The sequence below is a fragment of the Eschrichtius robustus genome, chromosome 14, assembly GCF_028021215.1.
Source record: "Eschrichtius robustus isolate mEscRob2 chromosome 14, mEscRob2.pri, whole genome shotgun sequence".
Classification (NCBI taxonomy): Eukaryota; Metazoa; Chordata; class Mammalia; order Artiodactyla; family Eschrichtiidae; genus Eschrichtius; species Eschrichtius robustus.
This window is the reverse complement of record NC_090837.1, coordinates 40,951,514-40,959,343: the sequence shown is the minus strand read 5'-3', so window position 1 is coordinate 40,959,343 and position 7,830 is coordinate 40,951,514.

Here is a 7,830-nt window from a genome sequence, read left to right as displayed (position 1 = left end):
AGCTTCTAAGTGGTGGAATTTTGATTTTACCCAGGCAGTCTGGCTGCTGAGTTTTACCTCGACTAGACAACGCTGCCTTTCAAACTGAAAGGTAAATAAGATACCGCTTCTGCCCCTGAGGTGGTCCTAGTCCAGCAGGGGAAACAGATGCGGTCATCCATGCATTTGTTCCTTCCTTCATCAGTGTTTATTAAGCACCTGCTCCATATCGAGAACTATATCTCTTGAAGCTTGTCATACCCTCTGCCCCTGTGGAACTCACAGGCACACAACCCACTACACAACGTGGCACATGCAAGATGGAGACGTGTACGGAGTGTTACGGGAGCCTCAACTGGGAGCAATTAATAAGGTGTTGGGGGGAGTATGGAGGGCTTCCTACAGAATGTGATTATTTGAGCTTCACTTCTAAGGATGGACTTTATATCTCCTGTTTAAAACACAACTCCTGGGAGACTTGACATTTTAAGTTGGGTCAGTCACTCTACAACTGTGGCGATGCATTCTTTCCCGGACAGCAGAGGGCGAAGAGGACGGGTGAGCAGTAGATGAGAAAGAGACGTTATTGGCGTTGGCAGCTGGGGCCAGGGAGACGGGTCCCGCTGGGTGGAGAAGGGGAGGCAGAAACTTCCGGAAGAGACTTCTCGTGCTCCTCAATTTCCCATTTCTAACCCCTTCTCCAACTGGTCCTCCAGGGACCCAAAGCTGTGTGGATCCACCCAGGCTTGGCTGCCCGGAGAATGGCCAGAGTTCCAGAGTGACTATGTCCCTTGCTCTTTATTCTTGGTCAAACTGTCAGTCCCTGATGCAGAAACCCACTCTTTTAAATCTGTATGTGTTTGTTTAAAAGTACTTTTTTAAAAAAAAATTATTTATTTATTTATTTATTTATTTATTTATGGCTGTGTCGGGTCTTCGTTTCTGTGCGAGGGCTTTCTCTAGTTGCGGCAAGCGGGGGCCACTCTTCATCGCGGTGCGCGGGCCTCTCACTATCGTGGCCTCTCCTGTTGCGGAGCACAGGCTCCAGACGCGCAGGCTCAGTAGTTGCGGCTCACGGGCCCAGTTGCTCCGTGGCATGTGGGATCTTCCCAGACCAGGGCTCGAACCCATGTCCCCTGCATCGGCAGGCAGATTCTCAACCACTGCGCCACCAGGGAAGCCCTAAAAGTACTTTTTAATACTGTGTTTTGGGGATATGATCATCCCTTTGAAATCAGAGATTCTTTTCAGAGTTCTAACTGTAAAAAGGCAGAAGTTACTCAAGAAACCGTTTGTATATAACTCCAAGCTGTCCATGGGTTGGGAACTTAGGCTGCCGCAAAAATCCTTACTTTCTGATGAGAGGGATGCCAACACAGGGAGTCTTCTGCCTGAACAATGTGTGTGATCTCTCTCTTCTGAGAGAGGAAGAGAAAGATGGTTTTCTCTCTTAGCTAAAGAGAGCATGTGGATTGTTACATGGAGCTTATATTCTTTATATTTTATATTCTTTATATTCTAGAGAGGATACAAACAGACATTTATTAGTATATAACTATTTGATATAAAGTTAAGCAGGCCTTTGCTATTAGTATAAGGAAGGAAAACAAAGCATGTTAATAAATATTACAACAAATAATAACCTTACACATCAAGGGGAAGGGAATACAGATGGATGGGATGCAATTTTAGGTGGTGTAGACGGGAGAGTACCTTCTGAGGGAGAGACATTTAAGCAGAGCCCTGCATAAGGTAAAAGAGCAAAGCCATTGCCAAGATGTCGTGCGGGGAGAGGGAAGAGTCAGGACAGGCTGGAGGCAGAGCCGTGTTTGGTGTGAGCCCTTCACTGCACAAACTGTGGGGAGCAGTGTAACACGTTTTGTGTAGCTTTGCCTGAAAACAGAAACTGTCTTCTCTAAGAGACGTACCATCTTGGCCGGTTGCCACTATATCTTTATCTGCCCATCGCTACTCCGCTGTCAGCAGGCAGACATCAGGGCATGGAGAACAGATCTGGGGATGCAGGACAGGTTGATCTGGGTAAGGAGGAAAGGCTGGAAGTGGGACGCAATCTGACTCAAATAAGGTTGCCACAGCTGTGGGCCCTGGGAGGGCTCCAAAACTCAACACGGTGAGGTGGGAAGGCAACGAAGACGAACTTCGTATGTTTCAAAATTTCACTGCAGATTCTGGAGCAGAGCCGCCCTCCTTTTCCTTCTGCCTCCCGCCGTCCGCTTCTCCTTCCCTGACTTTCCCTTGGGCGCACAAACTTGTAGAAATCCCAGCCTGTTCACAGCACTGTCTCACCACCGGCCCGTGCAGTGTCTCGGAGCAGAGCATTTCATAGGCTCGGCGTTTCCCTGCTTCTCTTCTTGCTCTTGAATGGACTGCCAGCTTTAGTTCTTCGGTTTCCTGAAGCTGACAGTGAGACAGACACGGACTTTAGCTGCCTGGTGACTGTGGATGGGGGATTTATATGCTTACTTATTTGTCATCCAATTCCGGGGAGACCTAAGTCTCCTTTGAATAACCTTTGCTTTTAGAGCCCACACTGTCCAAAAGATACACTGTGTCAAGTCGTGAGAAGTGCTGGGTCGCTGCAGTGAGGCAGCTCCGCCAGGTCAGGGGCTCCCCACACCTTGCATCCCCACTGCCCAGCTGTCAGTCCGAATGAGCCCTGCAGACAGCTGCCCACCGCCACCGCCACTCAGGGAATCAATTGCAGAAGTCTCGCATCACAGAAGCACTAGGGCAGAGCCCTGCCAGCTCCTGCCCAGCCTGCTGTTTATAGAAATCTCTCTCTTAACGGCAGATGTACATACACAAGAGGATATCCGAGCCAGAACTAGGTTTTCTGACATGTACGGCTTCCAATAGCCCTTTGTTATTAATCCTTCTGAAGAACGTGACCTGCATCTTTTCAGACTTTAGCAGGGTAACAAGTAGTTACTGGAAAAGAAACGTAAAGGGGGTAGGGACTCAGTTATGCAGTTAAGGCTCTTGTACTGTCTCCACCACCAGATCTGCCGCAATCTCAGAATTCATGCTGCCTTGTGAATTACCACACAACTCCCTCATGTGGGTTAGAATTCCTTTAAAGACACACTAACAAACTCTTGAGGTTGTAAAAATAGAAGGAAGGTGAATCAGCGAACGATTGTGTATTGCATAGACATGTGGATACACATGGATCCTGCAAAGCTCCCTGTGTGGACAACTTTTGATAATAGTGTTCTTTCTAATACAGGTGATATTTATTACAGGTGATTATATAGGTAATATTATTTCCTTTACACTGTCAATTCCATCATCAGGTAATATAGCACATTTTCAAAAGATCTTAGCTCATTAAAATAGCTGAGCTCCACTTCATTTTAATAATGTTTCTTTAGGGCATTGAATTCCTTCCACATAGCATAAATCATGGTGACAGCATTTAGAAAGAATCAATCAATAATATGTGTAATTTGAAATGATTACATAATTCTTAAATTATCAGAAGCCAAGAGCATGTTAATTATTCATTTGAGAAAGCTGTGGGTTTATTACAACTTAAAAATTTGCCTAGAAGCCTGGAGTTTCAAGAATCTTAGCTGCCCTCTGAATCAATTCCAGAATCACTGAAGACTAGGAAGAGGGTTGCAGTGGGGTGAGGATATGAGAACTACAAGGTCAGTAAAAAGTGTATCCAGCATCTTGGTTTGGGTGCCCTATTAAACAACACCTGAGACAAGTACTTGGCTGTAGGTCATTATCATCCTGGGAAGTAGGAGTTAAGGAGCGGGGAGAGACAGGGAAGAAGGAAAAACTGATATAAGTGCATGTTATTAAGGGGATGGAGTGTACTTATCTTTGTAGTTTGTGATCAACTATAAGTGGTCATAGATACAGTGGCGGAACACAATGCAGTATAACACAATAAAACTGTACTATCTTGTAGTTCTGAAGAGCAGAAGTCCAACTCGGGGCTCACTGGGCTCAAATCAAGGTCTCAGCAAGGCTACGTTCCTTTCTGGAGGCTCCAGGGGACCATCCATTTCCCTCCCTTTCTTTCCCAGAGGCTGCCTACATCCCTTGGCTGGCGGCCCTTTCCTCCATCTTCACAGTTGGCAACATCAAATCTCTCTGACACTTTTTCTGTCATCACGGCTCTTTCTGACCACGGCTGGGAAAAATTCTCTGCTTGTAAGGACTCACGTGATGAGACTGAGTCCACCTGGATAATTCCGGATACTCTTCCCAGCTCAAGTTCTTCATTTAATCCCATCTGCAAAGTCCCTTTTGCCAGTAAAGGTAACATTCACAGGTTCTGGGGTTTGGAAGTGGACATCCTTGGGGCCGTTATTCTGTCTGCAAGACGGGGCAGGGGGTGCTAGGCAGTGAGGGGAGGGCTCTCTTCCCCTGGAATTCTGAGGAGCACACAGAATGTCAGAACTGTCCACCTGAAGTAAGAGGCTGGTGACTCTGTCTACCAGCTCCCAAGCCCTGTTGGTTGCAGGTGCCTCCTGAAGATAACTCACCAGCACCTCCAGGCTATATACCTGGATGGGGCAAGTAGGCTCTGGTGTGTTGGGACATGGAGCGTACTGGACCCTATCAGCACGAAGTGAGAAGAGCTTGCAAGGAAGGGTCTTGGCCCAGAAAACAGAGACAGCCAAGAGGATGTGAATCGAGCAGCTGCTACATCGTGGAATGATGGCGTTTAGTGACCTAAGAAGCACTTCCGCCTGGAGCTTGGCTACTGGCTCAAACCAGGCTCCACCACTCCCCGTGAGGTCTTCACAAGGGTTAGACCTTTCCTAAGCTTCAGTTTTCCCCATTTGTTAGATGGAGAGACTACTCTGAACCCCCGGGAGCTGTGATGAGAACGAAATGCACTAACACGTGCAGAGCTGCTGACGTGTAGTGAGTGGTCATAAAAATGGCAGCAGGAGTTTTTACTTATCGATCCAAAGAAACACTTACTGGCTGCCAGACACTGGGGGTGCATTGTGAACAAGACTGACGAGGTCCCCGCCCTCATGGAGCTTCTCTTCCAGTGGAGGACACAGGCAACAGACAAGTTAATAAATAAATATACAAGGCCTCACGGATTACGGTTGCTGCAATAAAGGACAGGAATAGGGTGACACGATAGAAAGTAAAGGGGCAGGGACGGGGCAGACACTGTCCAGTGCCCCTCCACTGTCCCCCTCTTTCCCTTCTAGCAGAACCTACTGCGTTCACGTGGCACATAGGGATTCCTCGATTGTGGGAGGGTAGCCCCTACTCCAACCCCAGGGGTGAATCGTGCCTGGTCTAAATCAGTTACTGGTGATCTCATTCCCCTGGGTGAGTAACTGGCATAAAAGCAGACCCGAGAGCCAGTAAGATTCAAGAAGCAGCCTGCGTCTGGGGGTAAGTGAGGCCTTGCCCGGTGAGGAGAACGTCTTTTGTCTTTCCCCCCATTTTTCCTGCCTCAGACAAAATGAACGAGCCATCTGGACCGGCAACGGCCTTTCTGAGATCACAAACCAGCAAGGATGAAGATAAAAGTCTGACAGAGCAGAAGCCTCTAAAGGGCTGCGTCCTTGATGACGTCACGGAGCAGCTAAACCACAGCCAGAAACTACCTCCCAAGATGGCTCACGTAGGAAAAATAAGCCTCTATTGTTTCTCTATTTTTTATAATGCTAAAACTAGTCTGGTTTGCTGTTGCCTGCAGCTGAACACATTCTTAGCCGATGGAGGTAATCCAGAAGGGATGTTTAATTAGAGGCCGGAAGGGTCAACTATGAAAAGAGCCAGGGAAGAGCGCTCAGGCAAGGGAAGAAGTGGAGTATGTGACAAGGACAGGGCAGACTTGTGGGTGACCTGGGGTCAGGGAAGAAGGGACGAGTGAGGTGGCCAGAGGGCACCCTTCCATGGCCTTGACTTCCGGATGAGGACTTTCAGAAACCAAGAGAAGCTACATCATGGCTTTAAGCAGGGGAGGAACATATGGCCACAGGAGGTTTCAAATCCCACATTCTTTGATGTAGAAATGGGAAACCATAAGATCTATAATTCTGATAAGGATTTTAAAATGGAGTTATTAAAAATTATGCTGAAGCCAGAAACTGCAGGCCGCTAATAAGCAGTTGTTAGCAAAGAACGTTGAAAAGGTAGGAGACTGATGACTCACATGTCTTGAGGGGGGTGGGTAATGCTGTGAGCTGCAAAGCCTTTAACAGCCAATTGCTAAGGAGAAAGGCTAGCAATGTTTACAGGACATCTGACTTGGCCAGCCTTAGACTATAAATCCTAACTCAGCAGGGTAAATCCTAAACCCCACTGTGTCAGACTCACTTGTTTTCGTATTTGGTTTTATGAAAATGTGCTGGCTGGTTTCTAAGAACTATTCTAGAGACATCAGGACTTTAAAAGTGTAACCTACCTCCTTTAGAAGGAAGCCATCAATCCTAAAGCAACATGTTAATTGACTGGCACAGAAAATTGTACTCAGCCCATTATTTATAATTCCTATGGGACTTGAATCCTCTTTTTTTTTTTTTTTCCCCTAAGAAAGTATCAAGGGCTTCCCTGGTGGCGCAGTGGTTGAGAATCTGCCTGCTAATGCAGGGGACGCAGGTTCGAGCCCTGGTCTGGGAAGATCCCACATGCCGTGGAGCAACTAGGCCCGTGAGCCACAACTGCTGAGCCTGCGCGTCTGGAGCCTGTGCTCCGCAACAGGAGAGGCCGCGACAGTGAGAGGCCCGCGCACTGCGATGAAGAGTGGCCCCAGCTTGCCGCAACTAGAGAAAGCCCTCACACAGAAACGAAGACCCAACACAGCCAAAAATAAATAAATTAATTAATTAAAAAAAAAAAAAAAAAAAGAAAGTATCAAGGCTTTGGCTTTCTCCCTTCCATCTTTTTTTTTAATTAATAGCTACTTTATTTATTTATTTATTTATTTAGCTGTGTTGGGTCTTTGTTTCGTGCGAGGGCTTTCTCTAGCTGCGGCAAGCGGGGGCCACTCTTCATCGCGGTGCGCGGGCCTCTCGCCATCGCGGCCCCTCCCGTTGCGGGGCACAGGCTCCAGACGCGCAGGCTCAGCAGTTGTGGCTCACGGGCCCAGTTGCTCCGCGGCATGTGGGATCTTCCCAGACCAGGGCTCGAACCCGTGTCCCCTGCATTAGCAGGCAGATTCTCAACCACTGCGCCACCAGGGAAGCCCCTCTCTTCCATCTTGATTGAAATAAATGACTCTAACACATTCATTGGAATAAGTGTCTCTAACATTTATTTATTAATAAAGAATTCTTCTGACAGATGTGATCTGTCTGATGCATTAAAAAAAAAAAAACATCACTGGCTGCAATGTGAACAATGATTTGTAAGGGAGCCGGAGCTGATGCTACCGTGATAGGAGGAAGATTGACAGCCTGATGTGGGGAGGGCGGGTAGCGAAGACACACACTTGTGGACAGACTAGAGATGTTTGCACGAGTTAGACCTGAAAGGATTGGCTGGAGGAACCAAAAATGACTGAAGATGACTCAGAGGGTTTTGGCTTGAGCAACGAGCTAGGTAGTGATACTGAAATTGGGACATTCAGGAGGTGCACAGCTTTGGGTGAATCAACAGTTCAGATTCGGGCATATTCGGCTTAAGGTACCGCGTTGCTGTCCAAGTGGAGCTACAGAGCAGGCAGCTGGATGTACATAAGTCTGGGGTTCAGCACAGAAGAAGCGTCTGCACAGAGACAGGCGCTCAGGTGGGGCACCAGGACACTCCAGAAGTAACACCACCCTCATTTACAGATAATAGTCGTTTGATACCAAAAAGAATAACGTCCACCAATTTGTCTGGCCTGCCTCTCTTGGAAGC